This window comes from Dreissena polymorpha, chromosome 7 (assembly GCF_020536995.1).
Source record: "Dreissena polymorpha isolate Duluth1 chromosome 7, UMN_Dpol_1.0, whole genome shotgun sequence".
Classification (NCBI taxonomy): Eukaryota; Metazoa; Mollusca; class Bivalvia; order Myida; family Dreissenidae; genus Dreissena; species Dreissena polymorpha.
Window position 1 is genome coordinate 108,420,594 of NC_068361.1, and position 25,071 is coordinate 108,445,664.

The 25,071-nt window shown below is 35.0% G+C and overlaps 1 protein-coding gene across 1 annotated transcript in view; it reads left to right on the forward strand.

Moving 5' to 3' along the window:
- The first annotated feature begins 8,765 nt into the window (after positions 1–8,765).
- Positions 8,766–25,071, forward strand: part of LOC127838508 (uncharacterized) — a 115,316-nt gene continuing 99,010 nt past the window's right edge. The window contains exon 1 of the mRNA XM_052366295.1: positions 8,766–8,851. The gene's annotated coding sequence lies outside the window, so the exon portion shown is untranslated. The remainder of the gene's footprint in view (positions 8,852–25,071) is intronic.

Sequence of the window (25,071 nt, forward strand, 5' to 3'; positions counted from 1 at the left end):
GTGATCTTATTCATTTATTTAATATTAGGGGCGGAACATAGGGTTGAATGAGATCCTGATGTAAATGCAACTTTACATTTTTTAAAGGATTATTTGAAAATAAAGTTAAATAATTGAACCAATCACAATTTAAACTGTGTTTTCTCAATATATGTTATTATAAATCAATATATTATTAAAAACAGCACCCGCATGAGTGTTTTTATTCATTTTATTTCAAATAAATGATTTACAAATATGTATTACCAGCATTTTACTGCTGTTTTCACTGAAAACGTCTTTTTTAATTTATAATGTTATGTATTATGGTATAAAATATAGAAATTGTCATGACAAAATGCTTAATATGGCCAACTATTCAACTTAAGGTGTGTTTTTGGTTTTGGCGGCCATCTTTGACGCCATTTTGTTTCCATGGCAACTCCAACACTTACGGAAAAAATAATACCCATTACAATAAAATTCAGACTTAGACCTGCATTTTGATATAAAAAAAACTTGCTGTTGGCTTTCATAGACTACTCTGGTCCCATATTTAGGGTCTCATTTGCTACACTATATGTGAAGATTCCAAACATGTTCTTTATGCATGCGTGAAACCGATCATATTCAAACGGTCGGTTAAGAAACCTTAACATGCGTAGTATCTTATTGGAAGGATAAATTTATTCATTTTGTACGATACGTTTGGAACACATTTTTGTACAAATCAATCTTTTTCTGTTATTTTTTTCTGGTTAGCAACTGACAGACGATTGTCGTTTGTTTTATAAACACGCATAAAAAGCACATGTATTACCAGTATTATTTCAAACTTTAAGAACTGTGCAACATGTTTTAGAGTTAGAATTCACAATAAGTTTAAAGATGCCATCGGAGTTAATTAGAACGAAATTAGTTCCAACCAGATTTAAAAAAACGATTATTTTGAACATACATGTATTATCACAAGTTATATATTATTGAACGTTAATTAATAATGTATTTACCGTTTGACAAGCTCTTGTTATTGAGCTCATTACCGAGATGTGTGGTTAGAACATGCGAAAGACAACCTTTTAGGAGGGACATTATTTCCTCATATATGTCTCTTTTTAGGTAACATGTAAGCTTATTCGAGTTGTATGATTGGCAGTAGTTTTTAATTTTGAGCCGACATATGCATGAGATGCTCAAAATAAACATTTACAAACTATATCTTTGTTGAACGTAGCTGCATCATTTATATAAATTTTAAAATTCACCGGATTTGATAAAAAAAAGTTTTATCTCAAATGGATATGCTTTCATATGTCTTCGAAGTGGAAGGTAGAAACTACATGGCAAAGCAAGTACTCGCATTTTGTCACACGAACATGTGTTGAAAAAATGTGTCTAGTGTCATGAAGTGTATGTATAGGTATATACATGTATGTCATGCAAACTTTATCACCTGGCCCCACCCACCAAAAAGCAAAGATGTAATATTGTTTAGCAATGCCCTACCGTAATTCTTCTTTGGGCTTTATCGTGGTGTATGCATATGTAGAACAGATGACAGATGTGGTTGTGTTTGTGTGCGCATCGGTGTGTGTGCGTCGTGTGTGTGTGCGTGTTTGTAAGCTTGCGTGTACGTGTGACGTGCGTGCGTGTGTGTGTATTTCGAACTTTACGAGGTTCGTCCGGGTCAGAGGCCGCATTATGTGAAGACCCGGAGTGTGTCCCAGCACTCCTATCTTATTTTGATTACTAGACTCACAAACAGTTGGAACGAAGAATTATAGCTGCAATTTCGTGTTATTGAGTTTTTACTGGAATATATTCGATTTTGGTGTGGTCTTATGCTGTGGGGGGGGGGGGGGCCATAGTGCCTGGAGGAAACCCACCTGTCCGGTGACCACCTACCAAACTCACACGGAACAGCAATTGAATCCAGGTAATGCGAGTGTACTAACCACTCCGCTAAACGGACACTTTTATAAGGCATAGGGGTTACAATATATTAATAGCAAGCAAGGATGCATTCTCCTAGCAGATTTGTCGTTCGACCCTCAACATGCATTGAATGTAATGAACCGAAGTGTAAGAGAGTGGCAAGGAGGTTTACAGTCAACTCGTCCCTAAGTCAACTCGTCCCGTGGTCAACTCGTCTCCATTTTGGTCAACTCGTCCCCAAGTCAACTCGTACCATGGTCAACTCGTACCGTATTCAAACTATTTATTTGGCAATGAGCTCGAGACGCGTAATTTATGCAAACACATAAATAAGAAACACATCAATAGAGTTTAACATAGCATTTTTATTTCACAACTTTCACAAATAACAAAGTTTTACACCATGGACACAATGGCACATCTGTTTAGTTTAAAGCAGCATTTTACTTTAGCATGCGACAAACAACACGTAATTTAAATCTTTTTAAATTCTTTGACGCAAGGGACATTATAACACGTCAATTTTTCGTGATAAACATGCTTATTAAAGTAAAACTTAATCATTTAACTACCAATTAACTTTAATTGAATCATAATAGGCAATTTATTACCGTCCGCTGTATATAACACCTTTCACACCATTTTCCTTGTTAAACATGCTTATCAAAGTAACACTGATTAATTAAACTGCCACTAAATTTTGATTGAATAATGCAAGCTACCTGCAATTAATTACCGTACGATAAAAATAACAACTTTCACACCGTTAAAAACGAATAACCTGTGAAAGACACCGACCACAAGTGACAATTTTTATTAACCATTTCCCTGTTTTATACCTATCCAGCAACTTACCTATGAACGAGACGTTAATTCTGACAGCCGTATGCTTAGATAATTCAAGGAAAAAACATTAAGAGAAAATTAGACATCATCTCTATGATTTAGACTTATAAACTGACCATTCTACAACTTCTTCTGTATATTTCTGTATGTCGGGTACGAGTTGACTCTGGTAGGGACGAGTTGACCAAAAAACAGGGACGAGTTGACCACGGGACGAGTTGACTTTGGGACGAGTTGACCGGCACCCGGCAAGGATGAGGGAGGCCACTCTCTTACCCTGCGGTTCAGGTTACAATACACTAAATGATCGCTTCATGTAGGGCTGTACTCTCTAAAAAAAATATCATAGTTGACAGGAAGGCATGTTTTACACTTTTTACCATTATTCGGGTGTTATCTTGCGGAGATAATGGTAGGGCATGAATAGGTGTTCACAACTGAATCCCTGAAATATGATACACTTGAAGACTAAAGTAAACCATTGCAGTAGAAAAGGTTACATTTCACTAAAAAACGACCGAAAAAAAAAGTTGCAAAAACAGTCGATTTTGATTTGTGTCAAGTTCTTTCTTGCTTTGTACATGAAATATCTTTTTTATTGCATAAATCGATTCCGCTTAGAATGGCCTTTAAGAAAAGGTATGGTTATGGGGGTCTCTATGTGCTAAATGTTGCATTTATTTTCGCTCAAAGTTGTCGCTTTTACATTGAATTATATAGGGAAACTATTTGGTGTATTATGACCTTCATTGCATTCATTGTATGTTGAGGCACGAACGACAACTCTGCTAGGAGAATGGAGGGAGGCGTTTACCGGTTTTAGTGAGGTGTAACCAGTTTTGCGGAATCTACAACGTGGTTAAACTTTGATTCTGGATGGGAAAGTATTTTTAGAAAAGAAAGCGACATTGACTTTATTTTCTGAAAATCACATTTATTTCAGAGGACACGTGTGTGCTATTCACGTAAGTAGAAATAGAAAAATATTTTATACGTTTGCGAAAGTAATTTTTCACAAGTGACACACTTTATTTCGAAACAATCGGCGTTATTGGAAATCAGCTAATTGAGTCATTTCATTTTCAGCCTGTCTGACACTCAGTGACAGGCTGTCATGTGAATGTAATGCTATGTCAGATGACGAGTTGAGCTTTGCATTCAAGCTGCATAGAAGACCACAATAAGTGTGTAGTTTTCATTCATTTGAACGTGTCTTATAACCTATGACAGTATGTTCAATAAATATCCTAAAGTTATCTTCTGTGCTTTCCTTAGTCCAAATAGCCTCTAAACCTATAAGTTCGTGCACCTTAAATTTCAATGGCTGGAGAAAACCCACCTGTCCGGTATGGTGACCACCTACCAAACTCACACGGAACAGCAATTTGGACTAGGGATGGGCCACTGTGACTTCCAACACATCAGCCCCGTTATGTCCTGAATTAAATACATGTATATTTTCTTGAATGCCAACTGCAACTTACAAATATCAAAAATATTCACGGCAGTCAATTTATTGTGTAGGTCTACTGGTCTTAATGACAATAATAAACGTATTTAGTTAATTGGAGATTATATAACAAAGGGAACTAATTTAGCTTATTCAGTATACTCACAGGCAGCAGTATCATAAATTTGCCCCCCCCCCCCTCCGGAACCCTACCCGCCCCCCCCCCCCTCCCCGGGCTTACCCCAGGGGTTCCAGATTGTTAAATGTACACCTATTGTGTATGGTTTTACTTTTCAACAACGAATATTGACAAAAATTCATAGTTTGAAAAAAATAACCCGCGTATAGGTATTATATATACACAAGGTATGAAACGCACTATATGCCTATTGCTGAAAGATTGTGGAACACTGGACGTGACCTTTTTCATCGAAAACACACATGTTCCCATGCAGTTGCCGACAAAATGCAACTGGATTCGTTAAAAGACAGTTAAAGCAACGTGATTACACAACTAACCGATCTCCTGCTCGGCTAATAACTTTAATATTCAATTAAACTTGACTTTCTCGCTATGTCACTCGGTGTTTCATCTACACATGTACAACATTTTAATTTTATAATGCGTCATCTGGTTGGTTGTTCTCATTGTGTTGGCAAATAGTATGGCGTTTTAGAACCGAGCATTCGATCGACAAAATATGACAGCAAAACACAGACATGTAGCGAGAAAGTCGAATTTAATTGAATATTAAAGTTATTAGCCGAGCCGCTATTCAGTCATACTCCCGATTTTTTTCCTGCGAATTGGGAATTATTTTTTTTTGAATTGGGAATTAATTTTCATTTGGAAATTGGAAAAATGGTTCCAATGGGGATGGTGCCGATTTACGGTACTAACTTTATATAGAGGAAAAAACGCTGGACATGTTTGCCAAAATTTGTTTTTGTTTCATCTTCTGCAGACAGAACATCAAGGTCAGGTCTTAATAATAACAAAGGAAAGCAATCACAAACTTACTGTCTGAGGTGAAAAACAGCTATGTTTGAACTTAGTCCACGCAAACAAAATAGTTTGCAATTGTTTTTTTTTTACTTTAAAGACTTCTCATCATTTAATAAGATTTCAACATTAATGACATACAATTGAAACAAAGCAAAGCAAAAAAACATGCCTGTGTTAACTAGTCTTTTATTACTTATTCAATACATGTTAATCTCTAGACTAACAGAGCTTACTGGTAAAAGCTACTATTTGAAAGTAAATTTTAGAAACTGAAACCTAATTATATCTACAATGTTAATATTATTACATTATTTTCTCTATATCGTAATTATATCTCAGAGTAATTTATTCCATTGTCTCGCTTGCGTGATCTTATTCATTTATTTAATATTAGGGGCGGAACATAGGGTTGAATGAGATCCTGATGTAAATGCAACTTTACATTTTTTAAAGGATTATTTGAAAATAAAGTTAAATAATTGAACCAATCACAATTTAAACTGTGTTTTCTCAATATATGTTATTATAAATCAATATATTATTAAAAACAGCACCCGCATGAGTGTTTTTATTCATTTTATTTCAAATAAATGATTTACAAATATGTATTACCAGCATTTTACTGCTGTTTTCACTGAAAACGTCTTTTTTAATTTATAATGTTATGTATTATGGTATAAAATATAGAAATTGTCATGACAAAATGCTTAATATGGCCAACTATTCAACTTAAGGTGTGTTTTTGGTTTTGGCGGCCATCTTTGACGCCATTTTGTTTCCATGGCAACTCCAACACTTACGGAAAAAATAATACCCATTACAATAAAATTCAGACTTAGACCTGCATTTTGATATAAAAAAACTTGCTGTTGGCTTTCATAGACTACTCTGGTCCCATATTTAGGGTCTCATTTGCTACACTATATGTGAAGATTCCAAACATGTTCTTTATGCATGCGTGAAACCGATCATATTCAGACGGTCGGTTAAGAAACCTTAACATGCGTAGTATCTTATTGGAAGGATAAATTTATTCATTTTGTACGATACGTTTGGAACACATTTTTGTACAAATCAATCTTTTTCTGTTATTTTTTTCTGGTTAGCAACTGACAGACGATTGTCGTTTGTTTTATAAACACGCATAAAAAGCACATGTATTACCAGTATTATTTCAAACTTTAAGAACTGTGCAACATGTTTTAGAGTTAGAATTCACAATAAGTTTAAAGATGCCATCGGAGTTAATTAGAACGAAATTAGTTCCAACCAGATTTAAAAAAACGATTATTTTGAACATACATGTATTATCACAAGTTATATATTATTGAACGTTAATTAATAATGTATTTACCGTTTGACAAGCTCTTGTTATTGAGCTCATTACCGAGATGTGTGGTTAGAACATGCGAAAGACAACCTTTTAGGAGGGACATTATTTCCTCATATATGTCTCTTTTTAGGTAACATGTAAGCTTATTCGAGTTGTATGATTGGCAGTAGTTTTTAATTTTGAGCCGACATATGCATGAGATGCTCAAAATAAACATTTACAAACTATATCTTTGTTGAACGTAGCTGCATCATTTATATAAATTTTAAAATTCACAGGATTTGATAAAAAAAAGTTTTATCTCAAATGGATATGCTTTCATATGTCTTCGAAGTGGAAGGTAGAAACTACATGGCAAAGCAAGTACTCGCATTTTGTCACACGAACATGTGTTGAAAAACTGTGTCTAGTGTCATGAAGTGTATGTATAGGTATATACATGTATGTCATGCAAACTTTATCACCTGGCCCCACCCACCAAAAAGCAAAGATGTAATATTGTTTAGCAATACCCTACCGTAATTCTTCTTTGGGCTTTATCGTGGTGTATGCATATGTAGAACAGATGACAGATGTGGTTGTGTTTGTGTGCGCATCGGTGTGTGTGCGTCGTGTGTGTGTGCGTGTTTGTAAGCTTGCGTGTACGTGCGACGTGCGTGCGTGTGTGTGTATTTCGAACTTTACGAGGTTCGTCCGGGTCAGAGGCCGCATTATGTGAAGACCCGGAGTGTGTCCCAGCACTCCTATCTTATTTTGATTACTAGACTCACAAACAGTTGGAACGAAGAATTATAGCTGCAATTTCGTGTTATTGAGTTTTTACTGGAATATATTCGATTTTGGTGTGGTCTTATGCTGTGGGGGGGGGGGGGCCATAGTGCCTGGAGGAAACCCACCTGTCCGGTGACCAACTACCAAACTCACACGGGACAGCAATTGAATCCAGGTAATGCGAGTGTACTAACCACTCCGCTAAACGGACACTTTTATAAGGCATAGGGGTTACAATATTTTAATAGCAAGCAAGGATGCATTCTCCTAGCAGATTTGTCGTTCGACCCTCAACATGCATTGAATGTAATGAACCGAAGTGTAAGAGAGTGGCAAGGAGGTTTACAGTCAACTCGTCCCTAAGTCAACTCGTCCCGTGGTGAACTCGTCTCCATTTTGGTCAACTCGTCCCCAAGTCAACTCGTACCATGGTCAACTCGTACCGTATTCAAACTATTTATTTGGCAATGAGCTCGAGACGCGTAATTTATGCAAACACATAAATAAGAAACACATCAATAGAGTTTAACATAGCATTTTTATTTCACAACTTTCACAAATAACAAAGTTTTACACCATGTGCACAATGGCACATCTGTTTAGTTTAAAGCAGCATTTTAATTCAATACTTTAGCATGCGACAAACAACACGTAATTTAAATCTTTTTAAATTCTTTGACGCAAGGGACATTATAACACGTCAATTTTTCGTGATAAACATGCTTATTAAAGTAAAACTTAATCATTTAACTACCAATTAACTTTAATTGAATCATAATAGGCAATTAATTACCGTCCGCTGTATATAACACCTTTCACACCATTTTCCTTGTTAAACGTGCGTATCAAAGTAACACTGATTAATTAAACTGCCACTAAATTTTGATTGAATAATGCAAGCTACCTGCAATTAATTACCGTACGATAAAAATAACAACTTTCACACCGTTAAAAACGAATAACCTGTGAAAGACACCGACCACAAGTGACAATTTTTATCAACCATTTCCCTGTTTTATACCTATCCAGCAACTTACCTATGAACGAGACGTTAATTCTGACAGCCGTATGCTTAGATAATTCCAGGAAAAAACATTAAGAGAAAATTAGACATCATCTCTATGATTTAGACTTATAAACTGACCATTCTACAACTTCTTCTGTATATTTCTGTATGTCGGGTACGAGTTGACTCTGGTAGGGACGAGTTGACCAAAAAACAGGGACGAGTTGACCACGGGACGAGTTGACTTTGGGACGAGTTGACCGGCACCCGGCAAGGATGAGGGAGGCCACTCTCTTACCCTGCGGTTCATTGCATTCATTGTATGTTGAGGCACGAACGACAACTCTGCTAGGAGAATGGAGGGAGGCGTTTACCGGTTTTAGTGAGGTGTAACCAGTTTTGCGGAATCTACAACGTGGTTAAACTTTGATTTTGGATGGGAAAGTATTTTTAGAAAAGAAAGCGACATTGACTTTATTTTCTGAAAATCACATTTATTTCAGAGGACACGTGTGTGCTATTCACGTAAGTAGAAAGAAAAATATTTTATACGTTTGCAAAAGTAATTTTTCACAAGTGACACACTTTATTTCGAAACAATCGGCGTTATTGGAAATCAGCTAATTGAGTCATTTCATTTTCAGCCTGTCTGACACTCAGTGACAGGCTGTCATGTGAATGTAATGCTATGTCAGATGACGAGTTGAGCTTTGCATTCAAGCTGCATAGAAGACCACAATAAGTGTGTAGTTTTCATTCATTTGAACGTGTCTTATAACCTATGACAGTATGTTCAATAAATATCCTAAAGTTATCTTCTGTGCTTTCCTTAGTCCAAATAGCCTCTAAACCTATAAGTTCGTGCACCTTAAATTTCAATGGCTGGAGAAAACCCACCTGTCCGGTATGGTGACCACCTACCAAACTCACACGGAACAGCAATTTGGACTAGGGATGGGCCACTGTGACTTCCAACACATCAGCCCCGTTATGTCCTGAATTAAATACATGTATATTTTCTTGAATGCCAACTGCAACTTACAAATATCAAAAATATTCACGGCAGTCAATTTTTTGTGTAGGTCTACTGGTCTTAATGACAATAATAAACGTATTTAGTTAATTGGAGATTATATAACAAAGGGAACTAATTTAGCTTATTCAGTATACTCACAGGCAGCAGTATCATAAATTTGCCCCCCCCCCCCCCTCCGGAACCCTACCCGCCCCCCCCCCCTCCCCGGGCTTACCCCAGGGGTTCCAGATTGTTAAATGTACACCTATTGTGTATGGTTTTACTTTTCAACAACGAATATTGACAAAAATTCATAGTTTGAAAAAAATAACCCGCGTATAGGTATTATATATACACAAGGTATGAAACGCACTATATGCCTATTGCTGAAAGATTGTGGAACACTGGACGTGACCTTTTTCATCGAAAACACACATGTTCCCATGCAGTTGCCGACAAAATGCAACTGGATTCGTTAAAAGACAGTTAAAGCAACGTGATTACACAACTAACCGATCTCCTGCTCGGCTAATAACTTTAATATTCAATTAAACTTGACTTTCTCGCTATGTCACTCGGTGTTTCATCTACACATGTACAACATTTTAATTTTATAATGCGTCATCTGGTTGGTTGTTCTCATTGTGTTGGCAAATAGTATGGCGTTTTAGAACCGAGCATTCGATCGACAAAATATGACAGCAAAACACAGACATGTAGCGAGAAAGTCGAATTTAATTGAATATTAAAGTTATTAGCCGAGCCGCTATTCAGTCATACTCCCGATTTTTTTCCTGCGAATTGGGAATTATTTTTTTTTGAAATTGGGAATTAATTTTCATTTGGAAATTGGAAAAATGGTTCAAATGGGGATGGTGCCGATTTACGGTACTAACTTTATATAGAGGAAAAAACGCTGGACATGTTTGCCAAAATTTGTTTTTGTTTCATCTTCTGCAGACAGAACATCAAGGTCAGGTCTTAATAATAACAAAGGAAAGCAATCACAAACTTACTGTCTGAGGTGAAAAACAGCTATGTTTGAACTTAGTCCACGCAAACAAAATAGTTTGCAATTGTTTTTTTTTTACTTTAAAGACTTCTCATCATTTAATAAGATTTCAACATTAATGACATACAATTGAAACAAAGCAAAGCAAAAAACATGCCTGTGTTAACTAGTCTTTTATTACTTATTCAATACATGTTAATCTCTAGACTAACAGAGCTTACTGGTAAAAGCTACTATTTGAAAGTAAATTTTAAAAACTGAAACCTAATTATATCTACAATGTTAATATTATTACATTATTTTCTCTATATCGTAATTATATCTCAGAGTAATTTATTCCATTGTCTCGCTTGCGTGATCTTATTCATTTATTTAATATTAGGGGCGGAACATAGGGTTGAATGAGATCCTGATGTAAATGCAACTTTACATTTTTTAAAGGATTATTTGAAAATAAAGTTAAATAATTGAACCAATCACAATTTAAACTGTGTTTTCTCAATATATGTTATTATAAATCAATATATTATTAAAAACAGCACCCGCATGAGTGTTTTTATTCATTTTATTTCAAATAAATGATTTACAAATATGTATTACCAGCATTTTACTGCTGTTTTCACTGAAAACGTCTTTTTTAATTTATAATGTTATGTATTATGGTATAAAATATAGAAATTGTCATGACAAAATGCTTAATATGGCCAACTATTCAACTTAAGGTGTGTTTTTGGTTTTGGCGGCCATCTTTGACGCCATTTTGTTTCCATGGCAACTCCAACACTTACGGAAAAAATAATACCCATTACAACAAAATTCAGACTTAGACCTGCATTTTGATATAAAAAAAACTTGCTGTTGGCTTTCATAGACTACTCTGGTCCCATATTTAGGGTCTCATTTGCTACACTATATGTGAAGATTCCAAACATGTTCTTTATGCATGCGTGAAACCGATCATATTCAGACGGTCGGTTAAGAAACCTTAACATGCGTAGTATCTTATTGGAAGGATAAATTTATTCATTTTGTACGATACGTTTGGAACACATTTTTGTACAAATCAATCTTTTTCTGTTATTTTTTTCTGGTTAGCAACTGACAGACGATTGTCGTTTGTTTTATAAACACGCATAAAAAGCACATGTATTACCAGTATTATTTCAAACTTTAAGAACTGTGCAACATGTTTTAGAGTTAGAATTCACAATAAGTTTAAAGATGCCATCGGAGTTAATTAGAACGAAATTAGTTCCAACCAGATTTAAAAAAAACGATTATTTTGAACATACATGTATTATCACAAGTTATATATTATTGAACGTTAATTAATAATGTATTTACCGTTTGACAAGCTCTTGTTATTGAGCTCATTACCGAGATGTGTGGTTAGAACATGCGAAAGACAACCTTTTAGGAGGGACATTATTTCCTCATATATGTCTCTTTTTAGGTAACATGTAAGCTTATTCGAGTTGTATGATTGGCAGTAGTTTTTAATTTTGAGCCGACATATGCATGAGATGCTCAAAATAAACATTTACAAACTATATCTTTGTTGAACGTAGCTGCATCATTTATATAAATTTTAAAATTCACCGGATTTGATAAAAAAAAGTTTTATCTCAAATGGATATGCTTTCATATGTCTTCGAAGTGGAAGGTAGAAACTACATGGCAAAGCAAGTACTCGCATTTTGTCACACGAACATGTGTTGAAAAACTGTGTCTAGTGTCATGAAGTGTATGTATAGGTATATACATGTATGTCATGCAAACTTTATCACCTGGCCCCACCCACCAAAAAGCAAAGATGTAATATTGTTTAGCAATGCCCTACCGTAATTCTTCTTTGGGCTTTATCGTGGTGTATGCATATGTAGAACAGATGACAGATGTGGTTGTGTTTGTGTGCGCATCGGTGTGTGTGCGTCGTGTGTGTGTGTGCGTGTTTGTAAGCTTGCGTGTACGTGTGACGTGCGTGCGTGTGTGTGTATTTCGAACTTTACGAGGTTCGTCCGGGTCAGAGGCCGCATTATGTGAAGACCCGGAGTGTGTCCCAGCACTCCTATCTTATTTTGATTACTAGACTCACAAACAGTTGGAACGAAGAATTATAGCTGCAATTTCGTGTTATTGAGTTTTTACTGGAATATATTCGATTTTGGTGTGGTCTTATGCTGTGGGGGGGGGGGGGGCCATAGTGCCTGGAGGAAACCCACCTGTCCGGTGACCACCTACCAAACTCACACGGAACAGCAATTGAATCCAGGTAATGCGAGTGTACTAACCACTCCGCTAAACGGACACTTTTATAAGGCATAGGGGTTACAATATATTAATAGCAAGCAAGGATGCATTCTCCTAGCAGATTTGTCGTTCGACCCTCAACATGCATTGAATGTAATGAACCGAAGTGTAAGAGAGTGGCAAGGAGGTTTACAGTCAACTCGTCCCTAAGTCAACTCGTCCCGTGGTCAACTCGTCTCCATTTTGGTCAACTCGTCCCCAAGTCAACTCGTACCATGGTCAACTCGTACCGTATTCAAACTATTTATTTGGCAATGAGCTCGAGACGCGTAATTTATGCAAACACATAAATAAGAAACACATCAATAGAGTTTAACATAGCATTTTTATTTCACAACTTTCACAAATAACAAAGTTTTACACCATGGGCACAATGGCACATCTGTTTAGTTTAAAGCAGCATTTTACTTTAGCATGCGACAAACAACACGTAATTTAAATCTTTTTAAATTCTTTGACGCAAGGGACATTATAACACGTCAATTTTTCGTGATAAACATGCTTATTAAAGTAAAACTTAATCATTTAACTACCAATTAACTTTAATTGAATCATAATAGGCAATTAATTACCGTCCGCTGTATATAACACCTTTCACACCATTTTCCTTGTTAAACATGCTTATCAAAGTAACACTGATTAATTAAACTGCCACTAAATTTTGATTGAATAATGCAAGCTACCTGCAATTAATTACCGTACGATAAAAATAACAACTTTCACACCGTTAAAAACGAATAACCTGTGAAAGACACCGACCACAAGTGACAATTTTTATTAACCATTTCCCTGTTTTATACCTATCCAGCAACTTACCTATGAACGAGACGTTAATTCTGACAGCCGTATGCTTAGATAATTCAAGTAAAAAACATTAAGAGAAAATTAGACATCATCTCTATGATTTAGACTTATAAACTGACCATTCTACAACTTCTTCTGTATATTTCTGTATGTCGGGTACGAGTTGACTCTGGTAGGGACGAGTTGACCAAAAAACAGGGACGAGTTGACCACGGGACGAGTTGACTTTGGGACGAGTTGACCGGCACCCGGCAAGGATGAGGGAGGCCACTCTCTTACCCTGCGGTTCAGGTTACAATACACTAAATGATCGCTTCATGTAGGGCTGTACTCTCTAAAAAAAATATCATAGTTGACAGGAAGGCATGTTTTACACTTTTTACCATTATTCGGGTGTTATCTTGCGGAGATAATGGTAGGGCATGAATAGGTGTTCTCAACTGAATCCCTGAAATATGATACACTTGAAGACTAAAGTAAACCATTGCAGTAGAAAAGGTTACATTTCACTAAAAAACGACCGAAAAAAAAAGTTGCAAAAACAGTCGATTTTGATTTGTGTCAAGTTCTTTCTTGCTTTGTACATGACATATCTTTTTTATTGCATAAATCGATTCCGCTTAGAATGGCCTTTAAGAAAAGGTATGGTTATGGGGGTCTCTATGTGCAAAATGTTGCATTTATTTTCGCTCAAAGTTGTCGCTTTTACATTGAATTATATAGGGAAACTATTTGGTGTATTATGACCTTCATTGCATTCATTGTATGTTGAGGCACGAACGACAACTCTGCTAGGAGAATGGAGGGAGGCGTTTACCGGTTTTAGTGAGGTGTAACCAGTTTTGCGGAATCTACAACGTGGTTAAACTTTGATTCTGGATGGGAAAGTATTTTTAGAAAAGAAAGCGACATTGACTTTATTTTCTGAAAATCACATTTATTTCAGAGGACACGTGTGTGCTATTCACGTAAGTAGAAAGAAAAATATTTTATACGTTTGCAAAAGTAATTTTTCACAAGTGACACACTTTATTTCGAAACAATCGGCGTTATTGGAAATCAGCTAATTGAGTCATTTCATTTTCAGCCTGTCTGACACTCAGTGACAGGCTGTCATGTGAATGTAATGCTAGGTCAGATGACGAGTTGAGCTTTGCATTCAAGCTGCATAGAAGACCACAATAAGTGTGTAGTTTTCATTCATTTGAACGTGTCTTATAACCTATGACAGTATGTTCAATAAATATCCTAAAGTTATCTTCTGTGCTTTCCTTAGTCCAAATAGCCTCTAAACCTATAAGTTCGTGCACCTTAAATTTCAATGGCATATCTTTAATGAAAATTCATTAGACAATATATATGTACTTTATGATTTATCTTTTGTTTAACAAATAACGAGTGAAATATGTTGGTTGACAGATAATAATAATGGAGTTACGTACCTTTAAACATTCATGTATATGGTAGTCTGCGTCACACAGAATTACCCTATAAGATCGTGCAACGATTTTGATGATGTCACAGCGAGGCCCTGGGATGTGTTTATAATAGCCGATATATGTTTTTGTGAATATGTGTTTATTTGTATTAAATATGTGTTGTTTTAGATGAATTTCGTGAATAAACTGTATTGAAAATAATGGTTTAAACAAAACTGGTCTTCATAAAAACGAAATATGAACTGTGATAACTGTATTCAGAGGTCTAGATAAAGTGTATTTACTAACGGAAAATAGCTAAATAAAATTCTATTCACAATGGGGGCATAAAAGGCTGTCACCCTTCTAATGACAGTTGTTTTGTGACAAAATCCCAAATTGACGCAGTGAGAACCTTTATCGCATTAGGCCGGACACGATCTTAACGTATGGTCTCGTGTCATCATTTGGGGGCAAAATTTCCCGCATACACAGCATACTTAATCGTATTGTAATGCAAAGTACAGAGAGCACAATACAAATTCGAGACGGGCCTCCAAGGGAAACTACTCTTAAAACATTTTACGATCAAAACATTGACAAACATAGCCGTCTGGTGAAGGAAATGTGCAGATTTTAAACATTGTTTTGGCTATTTCTTTGGAACGAGGTCAGAAAAACGGACAATTTATATCATATTTATTAATTTTTCCTCATGATTTTTGTCTTATCGGCTGTGGAAATTCTCGCGTTACAAAAGTGAACAGTTTTCGGGCACGTTCGTTTGAATGTTGCTTAGAAGTTTACGTCATAAAAAAGTACACGATGTTATAGGGCTGCACGAAGTTATAGGAATAGAGGATAATTAGACGTAATCTACCGATTACGTCTTAACGCCTAAGGTCGTTTTCCTATAGCAAATTGATTTCAACTCAAACTTCAGTTTTTCTCGTTAAATCTTTGCTAATGCATTAAATTATCATTAATTAGACATTAATGTGAGCGATTACCTCTTAAATGTGTAAAAATTGTGCTTTTAAACCACTTTTGTACATTTTAAAAATAAACATACACAACACACGAAGCAGGTTTTTTTTTCCACTTTTTGGGATGATAGCCCATGGCTTTGGAATTGGGAATTTTATCGGCATTTTCATGAAATTGGGAAAATTAATTCATTAGCCTTCTTTTTCCACACGAAAAGTCCACTAATTAGGGAAATACTAAATTTGATATAACACTATATAATCATTAAAATTAAAAGAACAAAATCATAAAATACTTTGGTAAATGTAATTGAAATAAAATTGAGATAAAATTTGCATAAGACACTTCCTTCTAAAAAAAAAAAAAAAAAATTTTTTTTTTTTTTTTTTGAAAATTGGGAATTTTTTGTCACATTTTGGGAAAAAAGTATACTTTTTGGGATTGGGAACATAGCCGAATTTCGGCTATAAAATCGGGCCAAAAAAAACCCTGCAAAGTGTGTTTGTTGTTTATAGAATTACATTGAATTATCTTGAACAAAATTATTTTTTGAATAGGTTACACATAACCAATTGTTGTACAACAAACCACATCACTTTTTAGCTTTCAGCCTTTCTGTATTCTTTAATTAAATGAAACCTATATGTGTGTGTTAAAACTACCAGTTGTATGCATCATTAATTGTTGCGCAACGTTATGAAATCTAACACGGAATAATACTTAAAGGGATCTTTTCACGTTTTGCTAAAGTGACAAAATTGAAAAAAGTTGTTTCAGATTCGCAAATTTTCGTTTTAGTTATGATTTTTGTGAGGAAACAGTAATACTGAACATTTACCATTGTCTAATATAGCCATTATACACATCTTTTGGCGATTTAAAAACCTGAAAATTATAAAGCGTTGCAACGCGAAACGATTGAATAATTTGGAGAATTCTGTTTTTGTTGTTTAATTTTGTGAAACTACGAAGATTGCTTATATAAAGTTTAAAATAGGTCGCTTATACATACTTGGCAGGATGGCCGAGCGGTCTAATTGGTTTTTACTCCAGGACTCCGGGGGTCACTGGTTCGAGCCAAGATGCGGGCTACTTTTTTTTCCCTTTTTTAATTTTATTCTTGGTTGTTTACTGGAGCTTTTTAGATCCAATGTTTATATTTATCAATATAAAGCATTTAATGACAAACTTCAAAACACGCCAAAAATCTGTGAAAAGGCCCCTTTAATAAAACATTTTTTTAAAGAATATATGGTAGGTGTTTATTTCGATCTAATACGCCATATGAGGCCCACGACAACATATTTTCATAAGAAGTCAACAAAAAGAAAACAAAAATGCAGAAATAAGCACCAGCCCTATGCTCACACGCACACACTCACAAGTAAACAAAACATACATAAATGTACATGAACAAAATTTAAATCATGAATAAAGGTGGAGAAGCTCATTATGAGTGAGACATAATAATCATCGAAACATAATACTGATAATCGAATATTTCATTAAAAGCGAAAAAAGTCTCCGACACTGTATTAATGGACATACACTGTACTTAAATCCTTTAGATAATTTACCCTATCTCGTTCTATCAACCAATTTAACTCTTGTGCATACTCCTTACTCTAAATGCAAATATTATCTTTGTTTGGGGATTTCAATGTTATTTCTTTGATCATGGAGTCTAAGTGCAAGACTTAAAAAAGTATGTTGTTTCGCTTGCGGTTGTAAAGCCAAAACGGGGCTTCCCAGCTGGCACAGCTGCTGATATTCGGATCTGAATACTTTAACTTATTCAGACCTTATTCTTTACCGTTGCGCGTTTTACGATATCGGATTTTAGATGGGAATACAACTCAGTGAAACTATTCAATTTCTTATACAACATTGAGAATATTAACAGTTATTGAAATTAACAATATCAGCGACATCTTTTTAAAGACTAAACACCTTTTCAAGTATCGAATTTAACATGTCAATAAAATATATTAATACCAAAAAAAGGTTTCATTTAATATTGTTCACATTAAACCTTTAAATGAAAGTGTCGCTTTAACTATTTTCCGTGTCTTAACTTAATAAGCCGCGAATCATTTGCTAAAAACAGTTAACAAAAAGGGCTATACGTTCTAATTCTTAATGAAATACAAAAATAAGTATTACATCATTAATAACGTCCATAAACACAGTGCTATATGACAACAATATGGAATTTGAACAGTGGTAGTGTTTTAAGGTCTGGACTATCATTACTTGTAAGTTTGTATAAACATTCTTCTAATGCAATTAGTAAATTTATGTTTATATTTTATGTTTAATAATTTATTGCATGATTATTCTGTGTTTTTATATGAATTTGATGCCGTTAAAGCTTCTGACATGAATTCATGTCGAAACGATGCTTTTGCAAAATAACGTTAAACGATATGAGGTGGATGTAAATAGGAGTATGCTTTCCTCAGGTTTTTTTTCCAGATGCCCAGGTGACTTAGGAGTGGGTTAGAGAGTAGTTGCAGTAATCAAACTCCCGGCTACTGACCCACAGGGTCACTATGAGTTGCAGCACCTTAATGCAAACTATCCTGACAGGACTTTGATATGAGACACATAAACTTTTTCTGGAATAAATAAACACAAAGAGATTATTAATGTATCCATAATGTGCATATTGAAACAACTCAGATGATCTGGTGTGCTGGCAGAATAATAATGTTAATCCAAGTTTTAAACATGTCAAATTTCATGAAATGTGTAAGTTTTTGCATTGGACAACGTCGGGTATCTTGCATTCGAAAATGTGCATCGACTATCTCTTGTTGCAATAAGCCGACTAGTGCTGCAACAATACACCAAAAAGCGTATTGCACTATATTGTCAGTTCATAAACCCGTATTGCAATATATCGCAATGTATTGCTAACTTATACCAGAATTATAACTCGCCTATTACCCGATAATCCTGTATATTCCAGTTTTAAAGCAAATTTTGGTAAATATTTACTATAAAAGTTCTCAAGTATAACAAGAAACACAAACATTCGCCAATTTTCTTAAGTATCAAATACATTTTGGCATTTGTTATTATTTAAAGATGTGATGAAATAATGTCCAATCGGGGTGTTTTTTCCACTGAACACGCGTAAATTGCCTGACATGATGTTCCCGTTTTTATACAACACAAAATACACCCACACTTTCCATGCGATGTTCTACATGTCTGCATAATTTTTACGTGCAATTTATTGAGACAAAGGATAAAGCACTTTTTATTTGACGCCAGAACTTTTTATTGTCGCGTCAGCATTAAAATTCGGGAGCGTGTTTCCGAAATTCTGATTACAAATTTAATAATGCTCATTTCAGAATCAAACGAAACAGTTACAGTTGTGCGTAATTAATTCAATGGTAATTTGTTCAAAAGCATCGAACGAATGCTCCCATGTAACAATGCTACTCCGTATAATAGACTTTAGAATGCTATTTTTACGTAACAATTTATTTTTACTAAACACCGCAAATTTTTGTTTACCTTGATATCATTATTTCGGATGGCTTTTCTGGACGAAATGTGGATGAATTTTTGTAAAATTTTCGTACCAGTATGATGAAAATTGTATCGCAATACAATATGCAGATTGCGGATTGCAATATATACCGATATACCGGTATATAAGCGCCTTTGACCGTGCACTCTTGCATGAAAAGGGCGCTATATAAATCCGGTATAATAATAATAATAATATTGTTGCAGCACTTAAGCCGACTCACAGCTATTGACCCTCATGGAAACTCTTTTAATTGGTAAAATGAGCAACATTAACTATTTTCTGGCATAAATAAACACAACAGGTCATAAATTTATCTTTAATACTCAAATTTATACAACTTACTTGCATGCGTTGTGCTCACAGAATAATGATTTTAATCCAAGTCTCAAGCACATAAACAGTTCATGAAAATGTGTCAGTTTTTGTAATAGAAAATGCATTCCGAATTAAAAAATATGCTATAAGGGATAAAGATCTATTGATAATTGATATTGTGACCCGCTCATGCTTTGTCATGACTGCAGCCAATAATGGCTACAAATACACTTTGTTTTTGTAACTTGAATCTGTTTCTTTTGTGTTTTTACTTTTCACAACAGTTGTTCTCAGTTCAATATTTACTTTCCGAGTGAAATATTGGACTTTACGGACAGTTTACCATTATTCTCAAGTGTAATAAATCCAAACTGACCGTTGTCTGCAGTGGATCACTGGGTCTGTTTTGACTGTTATCCCAAATTAATCTATCACCAATGCTGCTGTATGAAGCAGAATCTAACTTGTACTGCAAACTTACAACTTATTTCATCTCTATCCATTACCAAATAAGCTTGTTTAATCACGACTTCCATTTTAATCAAATGAATTAAAACATATCATATGTAACATAATTCTATTATGTAAAGTTGGAATACAACATTAATTCTAGAATGGACTGTCTGCTTCATTTGCTTGGTTTTGACCATGCAAATGTCAATGGCCATGAAAACAAAGATTATAAAAGAATAAATTAAATAGACCTAATGTACATGTACTTGTGCATTAGCAGAACATGTTTTATAATATATAATTGACATTAAATCTGAAATGCTGAAAAATTTGGGGAGTGTTATTATTGTGAAGCTTTTGGTAAATAAGGTCAGGTTAATTTACATTAAATATACATTCAGTATACCAGTGAGCACGCTTTCACATTCCTAAGCACTGCTACATGCAGAGTACTTTAATCATTGGATTGTGCAAAAATGCAGGTTGATGAGTAAAAGTGGCACTGCTCAGTTTGAACCAGATCTGTCTGCTGAGATATGGTCATGAATAACATAATAACCACAAGGACAAAGAAAATGTAATCACATACCAATTATAGTTAACTATGAACTATTTATTTGATTATGCATGGCAATAAAGCAGCAGATAGTATTTACTGTCCATGATGTGTTTATACATCATTCTGCTGAAGTGTATTACTTTCCCAAGGTTAAGCAGAAGAGGCTGATAGAAATGTCCTTCTTTGTCTTGCAAAGGTCAAGGTCATACTCTAAGTTTAAATCTTCCTTGCATTTTCAGTTTGATGTGTAAGGTGATACAGATCTCTTATACCCTTTGAATTATTTTCATCAAATTTGCTTCAATTTATTTGCTGATTGAAATCATATACAGAAGGGCAAAGTCACACTTGAAAGTGGAAGTCTTTGAACTTGTAGTTTTCTGTTTATTCAAAACTGTGTTTCATTTAAAGGATTTACATAATATTTGCTTAAAGTCAAGGGCCATTAACTCGAAGTCAATGTCACAGTAGCTCTAAGTCGAGGTCACACCAACTTAAAGTAAAGGTCACATCAACTCAAAGTTAAGGTCACAGCAACTCAAAGTTAAGGTCACACCAACTAAAAGTCAAGGTCACATCAACTCATAGTCAAGGTCACATCAACTCAAAATTTAGGTCACATCAACTCAAAGTCAAGGTCACACCAACTCAGAGTCAATGTCACACCAACTCAAAGTCAAGGTCACACCTACTCAAAGTCAAGGGTGCATTAACCCAAAGTCAAGGTCACATCAACTCCAAGTCAAGGTCACAACAATTCAAAGTCAAGAGCACACCTACTCAAAGTCAAGGGTGCATCAACCCAAAGTCAAGGTAACAACAATACAAAGTCAAGGTCACACATTTAGATTAAAAGGGTCATTGCATTTTTGACCAAAAGGTTGGGACATTTGATCAAGAATCAAAATTGCTATGCATGCATCTATATTTTAGTTGTAAAAATAGCACACTGTGACATAATTTTATAAATTTCCCTGAAATCAGTGGACACAAATGATGATCTTGGACAAATTTCTTAGAAAAACTGAACAATCAATGTCTTCTGATTTATAGCCATAGTTTTATTACAACAAGGTAGTTTTTGTAAATTCATTAAACAAACTAATTAAATCTTAAACAATTTAAAACAATTGTCACTGAATAGGAATGGTCCATACAAAATTAATTAAAATAAAAAGTTGTTATCCTTTTGTTTTGCTGGTCTTCAAATAATAGACTAGCAGTATTTATTACTCAACTGCTCATTGATATCTTAGTTGTTCTCTCAATGACTTTAACTTTTGAAACACCCATTTCTTTACAAAGGAAAAAAAACTTGACAGATGGGCAGGGGGACTTTCTGTATAGACACAGTCATTGTTCTCGGTCTATTAATAGTAGTAGATTTTTCATTGACTATGCACCAAACTTTCTTGAAATGACTGTTGACATAAAGACTTCAAGCGGAGGCCACATTTGATTATCAGCTTATTGGCTTCATGCACTTTAAATATTATATTAACCAAGTTTCAATTGTTAGAGCTGGGTGGGAGATGTTTCAATTGTTAGAGCTGGGTGGGAGATGTTTCAATTGTTAGAGCTGGGTGGGAGATGAACTTAATGTTGAGATTAATCAAATTTTAATTTTGTATTGTCCGAAAACCTTCAAATGGGCATTTTTAGATCCATCTGAGAAAAAGTAATTTCTTTTTTTTTATTGAGAATGGGGCTGTATAACGGCCCTGAATTTGAGGAAAAATCACACTTATCACGTAATCATACATTTTTCTGCGAAAGATTGATGATATATAATGGAGACAAACTTATAACCAGTCAAATTGCCACAGGCACTCTGAGTAATTGCCCTTTGTAAATGTACAAAAAATGCAAAATTTACTGTTTCAGCTATTTTTACTTGCTCACTTTTCATCCAATCTTTAATAAACTTTTCAGAGATGGTGTTCATTTTTTACGACAGTTTTGTATATCTGTCTGAGTGTCAATGACTTTGTTACATTATATGATGATTTGTATAGAAACTTTGTTCCTAAATATATGATTTTATATTCCTTGTAGACATCATTTTTAGCTCGGCTGTTTTCGGAGAAAACCTGAGGTATTGTCATAGCCAGCTCGTCATCCAGCATCTGCTGTCCGCGTCGTACTAAAACCTTAACATAGGCTCTTAAATCAAAGTACCTCCACATGCAATGTTGAAACTTCATATGTAGATGCACCTTGATGAGTTCTACAAGCCACACCCCTTTTTTAGCTCGGCTGTTTTCGGAGAAAACCCGAGGTATTGTCATAGCCAGCTTGTCGTGCCGTCCGCGTCGTGCTAAAACCTTTACATTTTGTCAAGGTTTCGAACATTGGCTCTAAAATGAAAGTGCTGCCACCTACAACTTTGAAACTTCATATGTAGTTGCATTTTGATGAGTTCTACACGCCACACCCATATACTAGGTCAAAGGTCAAGGTCACTGTGACCTCTAAAAAAAATTAATTCTGACAAGCTTTCATTTATTAAAAAATGCATCCGCAGCCGAGCTTTGGCACCCGTTATGCGGTGCTCTTGTTGGGTCATTAGGTCATGGTCACTTCTGACAAGCTTTCATTTATTCATAACTTCATCCACAGCTGAGCGTTGGCATGAAAACTCTCGGGTCTATGTTCTTTTAACTTCACATGTGCATGCATCTCATTGAGATCTACAATCAAACATCGTTTGAGGTCACTAGGTAAATGGTCAAGGTCACTGTGACCTTAACATTCAAAATATAACCTTGTTTCTAAAAAAGCTGCGGTGCGGCTTCAAAGCGCAGTAGTGGGCATTTTGTTTCACAAACACAGCTCTTGTTTTAATGGGAGTTATGTGTAAAGGTCATTGTTTTGGTTGGTTGTATCCTTTGCAGACACAGTCTTGCTGAACAGCATAGCGAAAATATTAGGTTTGCCTGAATAGCATTATCTCGGATGCTTTTTTGCATTAAATAGATTAAATCAGAATGTACTCTTAAGGCCATAGCAAATTTCATTATTTTTTGTTGGCTTTATTTTATTTTGCCTCTTTAGAGCAACTTCACATCTGACAAGATAAGCTTCCATTTTCCATAAATCATAAGGGTAATCAATAAATGTTTTTATCAGAAAACAGTTTAAAAAAAAGATTTTTTTAATTTGAGCTTTAATCAGAAAAAAATTGACAACAAATGTTTCATAAACAATAATGAACTTACATGGACCCATAGTAGAACATTATTCTTTTTCAAATATATATGCTTGTTCTTGATCGCACATGTAACAAAAACCATAAAACCTGCAGGGCTCGACATTAACGGTAGTCCGACTGTCCGGGACAACCAAATTGTAAGTTCGGACAAGTAAATAAAGAATTTGCTAGTCCGACGGGACAAGTGGTCATTATACTTTAATTACCTAGAAAAAATCCGTTATTTCTCTGGAGTTACCACAAAACTTTTTTGATTATATTTTGCTTATGTTTAAACGACAAAGCGGGAGATATTCCGATAGTTCCATCAGCGTTTTTCCTCACCACTTTGGGACTGGCACCGGTACCGGTCAAATTGGGAAAATAAGCGTCGTTTTCATCAAAATTGGGAAATTTATTGATTATGCTCAAAACTTAATCATATACTAAACTTAAATATTGTTATTGAAATGGATTACTTGTGTTCGGTGTGCTCCGAAACTTGCAATGCCCACCGCATCTACTGCGAGGTAAGGCTTAGTGATGTATTTATGTACATGTACAAACGTCAGCGTAAATTCCAAAAAAGTTTTCTTTTTTGTTCACAATATGACATTGTTTAAGTGTGTGCTTTTTATGGGGGAAAGGGTCAAAAATGATAAAGCTGAATTACTTTTTGTCTCAATAACTTTCCAAGAATGAAATGATTGTGCAACGCATGACTTACAAAAAAGTCCAAAATGCAGCCACAGTGAGTCACAGGTTCTTGACAACCAGTGATTGTCGGGCTTGTAACCGCAAATGTCAGACAACGAAGGATTTATGTGGCAATTTTATAATCTTGTCCAGGATACATGTTCTACAGCAGTACTTAACTGGTTCAAATAAATTAACATGACTCATTTAAACTTCTGTCATATCCCATAACATCATGTTTAAAATGAAATTTGATTGATATGAGCATTACTGATAGGCTGTTTACAATTAAATACATTTAAAGATGATGATCATGAACAATGTAATGACAAAGTGTTATGTTGATAGTAAACAAAGTGTTGGACAAACAACAATTGTGAAAGTGCAAATCATGTCTTAAAAAATGCAACACAGTGGCGACAACAAGATTTACCAAGAT